This window comes from Scyliorhinus torazame, chromosome 5 (genome assembly GCF_047496885.1).
Source record: "Scyliorhinus torazame isolate Kashiwa2021f chromosome 5, sScyTor2.1, whole genome shotgun sequence".
Classification (NCBI taxonomy): domain Eukaryota; kingdom Metazoa; phylum Chordata; class Chondrichthyes; order Carcharhiniformes; family Scyliorhinidae; genus Scyliorhinus; species Scyliorhinus torazame.
The window spans coordinates 258,689,660-258,705,504 of NC_092711.1; positions in this window are offsets into that span (position 1 = coordinate 258,689,660).

Below are 15,845 nucleotides of genomic sequence, written 5' to 3' on the forward strand. Positions count from 1 at the left end.
AGGCCCTGGAGAATACCAGGTCAGGCCCACTAATTATATGCAAACTGTGTTTACTGTACATGCAAAGTAGAAAACATTGACGCCGCTCTCAAGGCACCGGAGCATCGCAATCTGGCAGGCGCCTACCACAATTTTGCCTTCATGCCTGATTCTCCACCCAATTCCCGAACTTGGCATCGGCAGATGGGGAATCCGCCCAGAGTGTATTGTTTCCACTTGTACATGGTGGTGCCTTTACTGAGCCTTATTTTCAGTTTACAGAAAACAATAATTACTGACTGCTTACTATACACGTGCTGGAGCTAGTCCCAGTGGTCAATCTGCTGACGTCTCCACCTCACACATTTTCCAGTTACTGACTAGGTCAGTCCTACAGATCTTCTTCCTCTCTGACTTTTAAATTCTTGGCTGTATTCCCATCACTGTGACATCAGCATGTCTGCTGTACTCCAACCATATTTGGTCAGAAGCCAATTTCAGCTCCGGCTTTCAATCATTTGATTGTCCAATGTAGGCTAGACTCCACTGACTACACCTTACCTTGTCTCAACATTGATTAGGTCACTCCAGTTCATTGCAAGTCTGTGGTGATACACCACTGTACTTCCCTAGCATTGTACATAGTTATAGAATAGTTGTGTGTAACGTGGCCCTGTAACCCTGTGTATTGTACTGTGTATTGTACTGTAGCTCTGTAGAGGTTCGGTCACCTGTATGTAACCTGACCTGGCAACGGAGAGCTCCGCCTTGGCCACTCCCCCGGGAGTTAGTTATAAGACCCAGCTTCTGAGACCTGACCCATTTGTCTGGGGTCGTCTGTGTCGGGTAAGCTTCCTACGTAGTGTATTAAAGCCTTGGTTAAAGTCTCACATGTCTTTGTGGTTCTTGACGCTTAGTGCATCAAAGTCTCAACTTGTTACCACACCAAGGCTCATGTAACTTCATCGGAACAAAACTAATATTCCACAATCTTCTTGCTCAATGAACTCTTGGTTGCATCACAACAGATTTTTTACAAAATTCATCTATTTCAGCATTTGTAAATTGTTAAATCCACGATAAATAGAATGCATAGACAATAGTAAGAATTACGGACAAGATTTATTTCAATACAATTCTAATACTCCTCCACTCCCCTAAAGGTGTCCTTCCCCGACCTGCACCTAGACCGGGGTTTTTATTCAGCTGGGACTCACCTTAGGCGGCGTATGTCGGACCGGGAAGTGCTGTTTACGTAACGAGTGTCTGGGCGGCGGCAGCGTTGCTAGTGCAGTCACAAGAGTGGTAAGACCCTTCAGGGCCAGTGGTAAGGCCCTGTGCAGTGCTCCATAACATATGCATATGCTGTGTGCAGCAATGCCCATTGTTGGTTGCGAGCGGAAACAATGGGGAAGAGTCACTCAATCTTCCTTGAATAGCCCTAGGAGGGACTTCTTGTCCATGCAAACAGTGAAACTAACATATTGAATAAATTTCTTGACCATGATCACGACAGCCAAACCGTCCTTCTCGATGTGAGCATATTGATCTCTGCGCGGCCAACATTCTTGAGGTGAAGGCGATGAGACGTTCGGATCCATCATCCATGATGTGGGCCAGCACAGCCCCGATGCTATATGGAAAAGCGTTGTAGGTCAACAGGAGTGGTCAGGATGGGTTGCAGTGGGTAGCAGCCTTGATGAGGAGAGTTGTTGTTTCACCTTGCCTGCTGTTCTCGGGCCCATTTCCAGCATTGCCCCTTCTTTAGCAGTCAGTGGAGGGGGGCTCAAGTGGTGGCCAGGTTTGAGAAGAACTTGCCACAATAATTCACCAGGCCCCGGAATGACCAGTTTTCCATTGGCCACCTGTTATGGGAGTCTGCCAAATTGCCTGTACCTTTTCTTCCACCGGAGGTCTAAGAGGTAGCTGAGGTACGCTACTTCGACGGCATGGAAGACACATTTCTCTTGCTGTAGGCAGTTGCCAGCTTCCTCAAAATGCCTCAGCACCTCAGCCAGGTTTTGTAGGTGTTTCTGCTCGGATGAGCTCGTGAACAGGACGTTGTCTTGATAGACCCCACACGAGCTAGGCCTTGCAGGATGTTCGCCATTACTCATTGGAATATTGTGACTTGAAAAAAAACCAAAGAGTAGGTAGGTGTATTCATATAGCTCCCTGTGCGTGTTCACAGTCACGAAGCGTCTGGACTCGGAAGCCAGGATCAACTAGCGGTAAGTCTAACTCATCTCTGGGGCGGCTTCCTCAGTTCTAGCCGAGTGTGATTTCCACTTGCACTTGCTTTGGCGTCCCTGAGCACTGCCAAACCCTGGAGTTCCTGGACCCCTTTTTCACCGTTTTCTGTGGAGACGGTTATCTCACCACTCGTAGGTCTTGTGACAACAAAAAAGATTATTATTATGACATGGGCCTCAGCTAGTAATTTCATTTGTGTGGCCGCATCACTTAGTCCACACACCAAGCGGTCTCGGAGTGTCTCATTCAATGTTGCTCTGAATCCGTAACTTTCAGCCAGACTTTGGAGGTGGGCCAGGAGGTAACTCACCAACTCACCCATGGCCTGAGCAACAGTGTGGAAACGGCGTACAATGAGCGGTGGTTTCGGGTTGAAGTGCTCCTCCTCTAGGGTCACCAGGATGGTGAATAGCCATGTATCTGGAGGTCCGGGTGAGTCAGGCTCTTTATCGCACTGTAGGTGGGCCCTCTGCAAGCCGTTAATAATATCACAGTTTGTCTTTCATCGCCAGTAATCGCATTTGTTTGAAAAAAACAGTACATGAGTTCCACAATGTGGTAATACCAGGTATTGCAGTACCTGAGAGGTGAATGACCATTGGCTAGACCGAGGGGTCTACCATTGGATAATGTACATAGTCCCGCCCTGAGAGGCGGGGTATAAGAACCGATGCTGTCCCAGCAGCCTTCACTTTCTGTATCATCGCTCCTGGGTACAGTTCTAGCTGATTAAAGTCGATTAGATATGGTGTATCAATTTAATCAGCTAGTACTTTTGAAGGATGGATCTCCGCATCAAGCCGGCGTGCCTTCAGCTCAGCCCCCACGCAGAAAACTCCGCTGCTATTTTTAAGCATTGGCTGGAGTGTTTTGAGAGCTAACTCGAAACGGCTGCCGACACCCCCACGGAAAGGCAGAAGATACACCTCCTGTGCTCGCGGGTCAGCCCGGCGATCTACCCCCTGATCGAAGGGGCAGCGAACTATGCTGCAGCCATGGAGCTGCTTGAAGGACATTACATCAGTCCACTGAACCAGGTCTATGCCCGTCACCTGCTGGCAACGAGACGGCAGAGCCCAGATGAGACACTCGAAGACTTCTACCGGGCACTGATAGTGCTGGGCCAAAACTGCGGCTTCCCAGCAGTGACGGGGAACGAGCACACGGAACTTTTAATTCGGGAGGCTTTCGTGGCAGGTATGGCTTCCCCCGACATCCGCCAAAGGCTCCTCGAAATGGACACACTGGGCCTCACTGAGGCACGGGCCCTGGCAGGGTCCATGGACGTTGCGTACAAGAACGCACTCGCGTATGCCCCCACGCGCACGGCGCCCCCCTGGGCTGCGTGGCACCCCGCCGCTGCAGCCCCCTAGACTTACCCGTTAACCCCGCAGGCCTGCGCGGCAAGACGGCCCGTTACCGCCGCCGGCCAACTGCTTCTTCTGCGGCCAGGCGAATCACCCGTGCACGCGCTGCCCGGCCTGCACCGTCACCTGCAAAGGGTGCGGCAAGAAAGGCCACTATGCCGCAGTCTGCCTGGCCCGCACTGTGGCCGCGGTCTCCAGCGACCACCAACAGCCTTTCTTCCACGTCCCGGCTGTCCAAGGCCCACCACAGCCGTTCTTTCAGGTCCCGGCAGCCCAAGCCCCACCGCAGCCTTTTTTTCAGGTCCCGCCAGCCCAAGGCCCACCGCAGTCCTTTTTGCAGGTCCCGGCCGTCCAACGCCCACCGCAGCCTTTGTCTCCCCAGCCAGCGTGCAACCCACGGCCGTGGCCATTTTGCCCCCCGGCAACCACGCTGGATGGGTGGGCGCAGCCATTTTGTCCCTCGCCACCGCTATCTTCGGAATCCCTGTCCCCGATCTCCATGTGCGACACATGGCTGGCGCCATCTTGGATGGGGCCTCAAGCCCCCAGCACAGCTGACTATGCGCTGCCTGACCAGAACTACTCCTTGCTGCAGCTGGCCTCTGTTACCCAGGGTCAGAGTCGGCCCCGGACGCTAGCGAAGGCCACCACAACGATCGCCATCAGCGGCCACGTGACGTCGTGCCTGATCGACTCCAGGAGCACGGAAAGCTTTGTCCACCCCGACACGGTAAGGCGCTGTTCTCTGGTCACCCATCCCGTCAAACAAAGGATCTCCCTCTTCTCCGGGTCACACGCAGTGCAGATAAAGGGGTTCTGCCTCGCGAACCTCACCGTCCAAGGCAGGGAATTCCGCAATTTCCGCCTGTACGTGCTGCCGCACCTCTGCGCAGCCACCCTTCTCGGGCTGGATTTCCAGAGTCACCTACAAAGCCTGACTTTTAAATTTGGAGGCCCTATACCCACCCCCCCCTTACTGTCTGCGGCCTCGCGACCCTTAAGGTCGACCCGCCTTCCCTGTTTGCGAACCTCACCCCGGATTGCAAACCCGTCGCCACCAGGAGCAGACGGTACAGTGCCCAGAACCGGACCTTCATCAAGTCCGAGGTCCAAAGGCTGCTGAAGGAAGGGGTCATCGAAGCAAGCAACAGCCCCTGGAGGGCTCAAGTAGTGGTGGTAAAGACCGGGGAGAAACATAGGATGGTCATCGACTATAGCCAGACCATCAATCGGTTTACGCAGCTGGACGCGTACCCTCTTCCCCGTATTGCCGACCTGGTAAACAGGATTGCGCAATACAAGGTCTTCTCCACGGTGGATCTCAAGTCCGCCTACCACCAGCTACCCCTCCGGAATAGTGACCGCCAGTACACTGACTTCGAAGCAGGTGGGCGGCTCTACCACTTTTTAAGGGTTCCCTTCAGTGTAACGAACGGGGTCTCGGTCTTCCAGCGTGAGATGGACCGAATGGTTAACCGGTACGGCTTACGCGCAACGTCCCCGTATCTCGATAACGTCACTATCTGCGGCCATGACTAGCAGGACCATGACACCTACCTCCGTAAATTTCTCCAGACTGCGCACCTCCTTAATCTGACCTACAATAAGGAGAAATGCGTTTTTAGCACCGACCGTCTAACCATCCTAGGCTACGTGGTGCAAAATGGAGTCATAGGCCCCAACCCTGAACGCATGCCCCCCCTCATGGAGTTCCCCCTCCCTCACTGCCCCAAGGCCCTAAAGCGCTGCCTCGGCTTCTTTAGCTATTATGCACAATGGGTCCCTAATTACGCAGACAAGGCTCGGCCACTGATCCAGTCCACAACCTTCCCCCTGTCGACGGAGGCCCGCCAGGCCTTCTGCCGCATCAAAGCGGACATCGCAAAAGCCACGATGCGCGCCATTGACGAGTCCCTCCCCTTCCAGGTCGAGAGCGACGCGTCCGACGTAGCTCTGGCGGCCACCCTCAACCAAGCGGGCAGGCCCGTGGCTTTCTTCTCCCGCACACTCCATGCTTCCAAAATTCACCACTCCTCGGTCGAAAAGGAGGCCCAGGCCATAGTAGAGGCCATGCGACACTGGAGGCATTACCTGGCCGGCAGGAGATTCACTCTCCACACGGACCAACGGTCGGTGGCCTTCATGTTCGATAATGCACAGCGGGGCAAGATAAAAAACGACAAGATCTTGCGGTGGAGGATCGAACTCTCCACCTACAATTACGAGATCTTGTACCATCCCGGGAAGCTGAACGAGCTTCCTGAGTATTGCCGCCGGAGCCCCTACCCAGCGCCAAACAGGCACGGATGCCCCCTACAGGCACCCCTCCCCCTGCCCACTTTTCGCCCCAACAGTGCCGCCTAGGGGTGACGAAGCTGCCTGGGAGGAAGACACCACGTTCCCGGAGTCACAACTGCCGGGGCCCCCACCAGGATCGTCGACGAAACTCAGACGCTCCAGAAGGACGACCAGGCTACCCGATCGTCTGATTGCTGCACCATAAAACAATAAAAACTTTCTCTGTTACCCTCGACATCATGGTACCTGCAAGACCTGGTCCTACCATGCAAAAGGCGACAGTAACACTGGCCATCACCCCGCTGGGTTCTTTTTTTTAACAGGGGGTGAATGTGGTAATACCAGGTATTGCAGTACCTGAGAGGTGAATGACCATTGGCTAGACCGAGGGGTCTACCATTGGATAATGTACATAGCCCCGCCCTGGGAGGCAGGGTATAAGAACCGATGCTGTCCCAGCAGCCTTCACTTTCTGTATCATCGCTGCTGGGTACAGTTCTAGCTGATTAAAGCCGATTAGATATGACTCCACTTTGTCTCGAAAGTATTGATGGTGTCTCACACATATTGCCCTCAATTGTCTGTATCTGCACTGGAAGGTTGAGACTATCCTTTGTGCTGCATTTCGGCGGTTAGTAGTGGGGCCTCCCGGTGGACCGGGCACACAATCACCGGTTGAAGTGTTGGGTACTCTGCTACACAGACAAATCAATACGGTTGCGAATGGTACAACGCAGTTTTATTTCAATGAACTATTAACATATTAAACTCTGGTTTTCAGCACATGGTGAACCTCTGAGTGGCTGGCAATGAGGTCTGTGCCCTGAGCCCTCTCCTGCTCGAGTGCCCAGGAAGTGTCGTGTTCCCTGCTTTGTACTGTGTATGCTCTTGTCCGTGAATGGCTGTTGTGTTTTGTGTGTTGGTTGGTCCGTTGATCTGTCCATCATTATGTATGTATGTATGTGCTATGATGTTTACCTGAATATCATGACACCGGTGTCGATAGCAGCTCCGCTGAATGCACTTCGCCAGCGTTGACTCCGTGATAAGTCGAACGCATAGACAATCGTAGAAATTACGAACAAGGTTTATTTCAATACAATTCTAATACTCCTCTACTCCCCTAAGGGTTTCCTTTAGCGACCTACACCTTTGCAGGGGTTTTTATACAGCTGGGGCTCTCCTTGTAGAGGTGAAGCTCCGCCCCCTCAAAGGAGAAGCCCCCCCCTCCCTTAAAGGGGAGTTCATATTCCAGGGAGGTCATGGGAAATCGTCTTGTCCTGATCTCGGGACCTCCATTGGGGTTACAACATAAACCATTGGACAATATTTTTTTAAATAAACTTAGAGTCCCCAATTCTTTCCTTTTTTCCAATTAAGGGTCAATTTAGTGTGGTTAATCCACCTATACTGCACATCTTTTTGGGTTGTGGGGGTGAAACTCACACAGACACGAGGAGAATGTGCAAACACCACATGGCCAGTGACCTAGGCCGGGATCGAACCCGGGACTTTGGTGCCGTGAGGCAACAGTGCTAACCATTGAGTCTGCAGGCCCAATCAGAGGCAGAGCCCCACCAACAGAGATGGGTGTTGTCGCTGAAAGTGGCAGAGCATGACGGTGCCTTTATCTTGAGGTACTTCTGAAGGTGTTTCAGTTTTGTAAAGATTGATGTGATCACTGCTGTCAGGCCATCTATCCACAGAATGACCTGTGGCTGCAGCTATCACCTACTGATTGATGCACCTCCAGTGGGCAGGTGAGAATAGCAGGCCATGGGACTTTCAGTGGCGGCCATGAGGTGAACGGTCGCACACAAGGTGGCTCCCGCTTGGGGATTTGGATTTTGGCCCTTTGGGTTTCATTTGGGAAGAAAAGTGGTGTAGTTTGTAAGTTTTGGTTCCACCCTGCTCCCCCCCCCCTCTGCTGTGTGATGTCTGAAGGTTATAACACGAGGAAGGTGCCGAAAAAAGGTTCCTTGTCTGACTCAGAACTCCCTTGAGACTCAGAAATGGTGAAAATGGTCTCTGTGGCGTTATTGCCCTCTCAGTGGTCGACTGACAAGTTGGTGGACTTCCTATTGGGGGAGTTCAAAATACGACAGGCGGTCTTCGAGGACCTGTCGAAGGTGATTGAGCCCATGGTGGCACCCATCCTTGCAACTTTGGACAGGGCAGATAGCGGCTGGAGGTACAGGGCATGACAATTAGGTGGGGTAGACGCTCACGGATCATAGTGATCGGATTGCGTCTTTGGAGGCAGAGATGGGATTGTTGACAAATAATCAGAAGGTACTGAAGGCCAAGGATGATAACCTGGAGAATGTTCTACACCAGAACCTGCAAATTTTTGTTCTACCGGAGGGCCTAGAAGGTACGAGTGCCACAGATTATGTGGCAAAGATGTTGGCAAATTGGTGGGGAAGGAGGTCTTTGCGAACCCGCCCAAAGTGGACCAGGCCCACTGGTCATTGAGACAAAATCACAGATTATGGGGGAGCCAACACAGACAATTACTTTCCGTTTCCATCATTCCTTGGATAAGGAACAGGTTCTCAGGTGTGCGAAGGATTGGGAGGGCCAATCTGTCAGAATTTATCAGGAGGTCGGGGCAGAACTGGCAGAATGGCGAGTTGGATTCAATAAGGGTGGCACTGTACAGGAGCAAAGTGCGTTTCAGTCTGGGATACCCAGTTTGACTCCGGGTCACTTTTAGAGAGAGGGACTATTACTTTGATATGCCGGAGGAGGTAAATGAATTTGTAAAGAAACATGGACTGGGCGAGACTTGAGGATAAAGTTTTGGTTACACCTGAGTTTTGGATTTCATTGTTGTTGTTTTGATTGTTATTCTGATCTCGTTGCTCCGTATTCCTGGTTTATTTTATTTTATAATTTTGTGAGGGAAAGTTGTAAAGGGAGCTATGGAAGGGTACTCGGATGAAGTGGGATGTACTTCTGAGTCTATATAAGGCTCTGGTCAGACCCCATTTGGAGTATTGTGAGCAGTTTTGGGCCGCGTATTGAAGGAAGGATGTGCTGGCCTTGGAAAGGGTCCAGAGGAGGTTCACAGGAATGATTCCTGGAATGAAGAGCTTGTTGTATGAGGAACGGTTGAGGACTCTGGGTCTGTGCATGTTAGAGTTTAGAAGGATGAGGGGGGATCTTATTGAATCTTAAAGGATACTGCGAGGCCTGGATAGAGTGGACGTGGTGAAGATGTTTCCACTTGTAGGAAATACTAGAAGCAGAGGACACAATCTCAGACTAAAGGGACGATCCTTTAAAACAGAGATGAGGAGGAATTTCTTCAGCCAGAGGGTAGTGAATCTGTGGAACTCTTTGCCGCAGAAAGCTGTGGAGGCTAAATCACTGAGTATCTTTAAGACAGAGATAGATAGGTTCCTGATTAATAAGGGATCAGGTGTTATGGGGAGAAAGCAGGAGAATGGGGATGAGAAAAATATCAGCCACGATTGAATGGCAGAACAGTCTCGATGGGCCGAGTGGCCTCATTCCTAATTTTGCTCCTATGTCCTATGATCTTATGGAATTGGGGGATGTTTACTGTGCTGTTGGAAATATGTGGGGACGGAGTTGGGTGTGGGTTCATGTTTGATATAAAATCTGGGTATGGGTAGGGGTGCTTTTTTGCTGAGCCATTGTGTGTTTGACTTTGATTTTCTTCCCCAGGTTGGGGGGGTCACCCTGTTGGCGGTTATGCTAGTTAATGGGAGCGGAGTGAGGGAGAGTGCTGTGGCTGGCAACCTGGACGGAGGGGGGTTCTTTTGTTCATTCAGGTAACGTGCCTTGGTTTGTTGTGTTTTATTTGTTTGGGATGGGGGAGTGGGGGTGTTGGAGTTTGGTAGGCTGCTTGTTTGGTGCTCAATGGAGGGTGGGGCTGGGAAGGGAGAGGGTGGATTTGGAGAGGGGGATGCATTCATTGCTGATGATGAAAGTTCCTGTGTTTATGTGTTGGCTTGTTGGGGTGATGGTGGCCATCTGGGATGTGCCTGGAGTAGGTGCTGTTCGGGGCTTTAATAAGGACACAGAGTGTCCATACCCTGTGAGAAAAGTAAGTTTTATTTAGACAAACGATATATATACTACCCCGTAGATCTCTACCAGGTTCCGCTCTGGTTGGTGCCTTCCTGGCCGACCTTACATACAGTGGTTAATTGAGATACCCTGGCCCTCGCGGGGGAGCTCGTACTCGACAAGGAGCACAGAGAAGACAAGCATTCCCACCCCATATATCCCCTGTGGAATATTACAGGGGCCCTGTCAGACTTTCATGTGGGTGGGATATGGTTGATAATAGTAAAGGCCCAGAGGTCCCCAATCAGATCGGACACATGGAATGTGAGAGGTTAAATGGACCAGTTAAAAGGTCCCAGGCGTAGCAAAGGAGCTGTTTGTGTTCATGGAGCAGATGTGGGGGGGCTGACCCAGGCAGATTTAGTTTGGTACCCAAGGGAGAAGGTGTTCTCTTTCTTTTCACGTGTGCATCGGGTCTACTCCCGCATAGATTGTTTTGTAAAGGGTAGATCATTACTCCTGGGATTGTGGTCGCGGCGTATTCGGGATTATGTCTGACCATGCTCCATATTATTTGGATATGTGTTTGGAGATGGTCCGAGGAAGGGGCGGGGTGGTTGTGGGGGGGGCGGGGGGGTTGGTTGTTGTGGGAGGAATGTTTCTGCTATTGAGGATTATGTGGAATTTAGTAAGAATGAGTAAGTCTTCCATGTTCCATGTTCTGAGACGAGGGGGAGATCATTTCTTTTAAGGGTCATAGAGATAGGTTTGGTAGACTGGAGTGGCAGAGGCTGGTGGATTCCATCCGCGAGGTTGACCACAAATACTCTGCTGCCCCAACAGCAGAGCTGTTAGCAGAGAGGAAGAAGCTTCAGATGGTGTTTGAGTTAGTATCACAGGGAAAGGGTGGCATGGTGGAGCAGTGGTTAGCACTTCGGCCTCACAGTGCCGAGGACCCGGGTCCTATCCTGGGTCCGGGTCATTGTCCACACGGAGTTTGCACATTCTCCCCATGTCTGCGTGAGTCTCACCCCCACAACCCAAAGATGTGTAGGGTAGGTGAATTGGCCACACTAAATTGCCCCTTAATTGGGAAAAACACATTTTTTAAAAAAGCGTTGATGAGGAAGGTAGTGAGCCAACTTCGTCGGGCAAGAAGGATGTTTTACGATCAATGGGAGAAGGCCAGCCATGTATTGGTTCACCAGCCGAGGCAGCAGGCGGAACCTCAGTTCATGGACTCTGGTGAAGGGATGGTTTCTGCTTCAGAGAGGATCAATGGGCTGTTTAAGGCCTTTTACTAAGGATTATAACAATCCGAGACTCCGGGGGATGATTCGACAATGAGATAGTTTTTGGTTGGACTGGCCGTCCCGGTGGTGAAAAGGGAAATATGGCTGGAATTAGAGGTGCCGCTGGGACAGGAAGAAATTGCGAACTGTATTTGTGCCATGCAGTCGGGGAAGGTACCGGGCCCGGATGGGATGTGATATTCTATAAACAGCTTGCAGCCCTGTGGTGCCACATATGTTGGACATGTTTAAGGACTTGCTGTCCTGGGGGGTGTTGCCAGCCACACTGGCACAGGCCTCGATCTCTTTGATCCTGAAAAGGCCAAACATCCTAGAGAGTGTGAGTCACCTCGGCCCATCTCTGTTGAATTCCGATGCAAAGCTATTGGCTAAGTTGCTGGCTACCCTTTTGGAGTCGTGCCTGCCGGGGGTAATTTCTGAAGCGCAGACAGGTTTTGTTAAGGGCGGCAGTTTTCTGCCAGCGTCAGGAGAGTTTTGAATGTGGTGCTGTTGCCCTCTGCAGGGGTTGAGCCAGACATGGTTATCGCAATGGATGAGGAGAAAGTGTTTGACCGGGTGGAGTGGGAGTACCTTTTCGAAATTACGGGGCAGTTTGGTTTTGGTCCTAAAATCATATCTTGGGTTAGGCTTTTTCTATGGGGTTCCCACTGCGAGCGTCCGTACCAATGCCCTGAGTTCTGGCTCTTTCAGTTGAATAGGGATACTAGGCAGCAGTATGCACTTTCCCCGTTGTATTTCACTCTGGAAATTGAGTCATTGGAGATTTTGCTGAGGTCATCAACCAGTTGGAAAGGAATAGAGAAGGGGCGTAGGGAGCCTAGAGTGTCCTTGTGTACGAACAACCTGTTGTTGTGCATCACGGATACTCTCTCCAATGTGGGGAAGATAATGGACGTGCTTAGGAAGTTTGGTCGTTTCTCAGGGTATTGGTTAAATGTGGGCAAGAGTGAGGTCTTTCCGGTGAATCCTTCGCTGATCTGGGGAGACGACCGTTTCATCTGGCCAGGACTAGTTTCAGATATCTGGGAGTATGGGTGTCTCATGACTGGGTCGTGCTGCATAAGTTGAACCTGTCCAGTCTGGTGGGCGGGGTGAAGATGGATCTGAAGAGTTGGGATGCCCTCCCGTTGACTCTAACGAGTAAGGTTCGGACGGTAAAAATGAACATTCTCCCGAGGATTTTGTTTATGTTCCAGTGTCTCCCAGTCTTTCTCCCGAAATCATTTTTTATTACTGTCAACAAGTTGATTTCTATCTTTATATGGGTGGGCAGGACCCCCCTGATTCAAATGGCTTTCTATAGGGTGGATAATAGATCCGGGTTCGATATGTGGGCAGATGGGTGAGAGTTTTTGTTAAAGTTGGGTTTGGATGGGTTGCGGAGGGGATCAAATTGTTAAAATATATAAATTTGTTGGAATATTTTGTATGCTATATTGGAATTTTTTTGGCTTGATTAAAAATATTTTTGAAAAATTAATAGCCGGCCTCACAAATCCACTGGAATCTCCAGGCGTTGTTCCCAAACAGCCCACAGTTGGCACACTTAATATACAATTTGGTTGCCCGCTTCTGCCAGGTGGGCACTTCCACCTCTGTCGGCAAGATCGGCTGGGGGTGGGAGTTTATTAGTCCACCTACCTGCTGGCCTCCCATTCTACTTATGTCCTGGTCTGGCTAGCAAAACTGCCTCAGCCTGACCAGTAAGATTCCTCCGATTGTTCTCCTGTCGACCAACCTGCCAGTGAGCAGACTTGGAGCCAGTGGCTGGCGAAGTAATGCGAGTAATTTTTAATTTTTTTTATTTCCTTGTGGACCAGTTGATGCAGGGGTGCTCCTCTATAGCCATGTATAGTTTGCAAAGTAAATTGACCTGTATGATTCATTAATTGACTCACATATTAATTTATTGACAAATTCACTTTTGAAGAAAATGGATGGAACAATAATAATAATCTTTGTAGTGATCTCTGTATGTGCATGTACATAAGGGGTTAATGTGTAATCAGTAGCACCACATGATCACTAGAGGGCCGGACCAACAGGGGTAAAAAAGCCAACCACATTGGGTCTCTCTCTCTCCTTGGGTGCACTGTGACCAGGGCAGTATCAGATTAGTTCAGATGGCTAGTGGAGTTACATATAGTTACTGTAGTTAGATCTTATTAACCTTATCACTAGTATCAAAGTTAAAGTGAAGAACTCATGCAATTATTGTTATAGTTACTCAATAAACCTTTTGTTACTACTGGACGAGTTTGAGTCTTCTTCATCGAGATTCAGAAGATCTCATCATTAACCAAGGATTGAGTGGCACATGTTACCTACCACACAGGTAACAAAACATGGTACCAGGCGTGTTGGCTTGAACAGAACTAGTGAGATTAGGTTAGACAAAAAGAGAAGAAAATTCAGACCGGATATTCAACTGTGGAAGACTTCGCAGCAGATGGATCCTCGACAACTAAACGATTCGATGGACCACGTTCAAGTATCAATGCAGCTGAAAACTGACGGTAACTTAAGTAATAACTGGAAAATGTTTCTACAGAAGTTCCAAGTATATATGGCAGCTAATAATTTAAACACGGTCTCTGAAGAAAGGAAAATAGCAATACTACTCAGAAGAGCAGGATATGAAGCTATAAAGATCTATAACTCCTTTAATTTCTTGGAAGGTGAAGACAAAACTAGATTTAAAGTGATTATCGCAAAATTTGAAGAGCACTGTGAAAGTCAGTCTGGTGAGATGCTGGAAAGGTTTATCTTTTGGCACAGATGCCAGAGAAATGGTGAGCCCATCACTGATTTTATTACAGACTTCCAGGTACTAGCACAAGGCTGTAATTATGCTATGATATTGGATCAATTAATTTACTACCTGAAAAATATTTGAGATAAGAACTTTCACAAAAAAAGTATTTAACATTAGAAATCGCTATACAAAAATGCCTTGCTTATAAACAAAAACAAAATCAATACTTTGAGTCTTTACAAAGACAGAATCATTATCTAGAAAACAAAATCCGTAAAAATGGCGCAAATACTCACCACGAGGCAGAGGCAGAATCTCACTCGATGCAACAGCACTTTTTGATTGGCAGCCACCTTGAGCGAGAGCGTTCCAGCCAGTACGCACATGCACACTACCCTAAAAGACACAGTAAGAAGTCTTACAACACCAGGTTAAAGTCCAACAGGTTTGTTTCAAACACTAGCTTTCGGAGCACTGCTCCTTCAGTGCTCCGACGGTTAGTGTTTGAAACAAACCTGTTGGACTTTAACCTGGTGTTGTAAGACTTCTTACTGTGCTCACCCCAGTACAACGCCGGCATCTCCACATCATGGCTAAAAGATACAAACCGGCGAAACAGTGTTCTGCGCATTGGCAAGAAGCAGTGCATGTGCAGTTGCGAAAAGAGCGCACAGTAACGGAAACTGCGATTGCGCATGCACAATCAAGCCCTGCGCATGACGTTACGGGCAGCATGACATCAGAGGACCCGGACAACGCCCACTTAAGTAGGAATTGCACGAAAATTGAAAAAAGGAAATTTAAAGCTGCAAAACCCAATTTTCTTACCTCAAAAGAGAGAACAATGCCTGAACTTACACCAGCAGTTGAAAATAACTTTCACAACACCCTGGCACAAGCAGTCTGCACCACCCAAAGTGAAGAGCACAATGACAACTCTGAAACAAAAAGAGATGATTTGTCTATCGAACAATACACACAATACCACTCAGACATGGCTGATTTATTCGGATCTGCTGATCACAGCATCAGCAACACGGTTGCAAAGCTCAACACGACACTACTCATGGTAGATGACTCCAACACCATGATGCCATGGCAGATCGTCAATACATTGGATGACAGCAACCTGTCAAATATCCAAGAAGAAAACAACGCCAAAGGAGAGCACAGAACAACTCCGTTGAGAGAGCACAGATAGGCTCCACAGCAAGAACACTGCACGACTCCACAGAGAGAGCGATGACAGACTCCACAGAGAGAGCGACACAAGTCTCCACAAAGAGAGCGATGAAAGACTCCACAGAGAGAGCGTCGCAAGCGTCCACAGACAGCTCGTTGACAGACTCCAAAATGGAAGCATGCAAACACTCCATAGTGAACGCCATGCATGAACAAGACTATGAAGGTCTATCCACCTTATCTGAGCAACCAGCAGCAGACTATGAAAGTCTACCAAGCTCACGTGAACAACAAAAAGATTATGAAAGTCTACCCAGCTCATTTAACCAACAAGAAGACACTGAATGTCAACCCACAGTATGTGAGAATAGTGACAATGTGGTCACAATCGACATACAGGATGTACAGGATCACAGCGAGACTGACAGATCCCAGCTCGTCTGTACAGAAGCACTCAACAATCAGAGGGGGCTACTCATGAGTACAGACAGACCACGTCAAATGAAATTGTGAAGATTTTGACTCCAGAAGAGGAGCACCAAGAAACCACATGTGATTCAAACACCTGTTCATACTATTACAACCTGCCTCGGAGCTCTGTCAGATGGATGTGAGGGGTGGGCTAGTCCGGGCTGGCCTGAGAGGGGGTGCGGGGAGGGG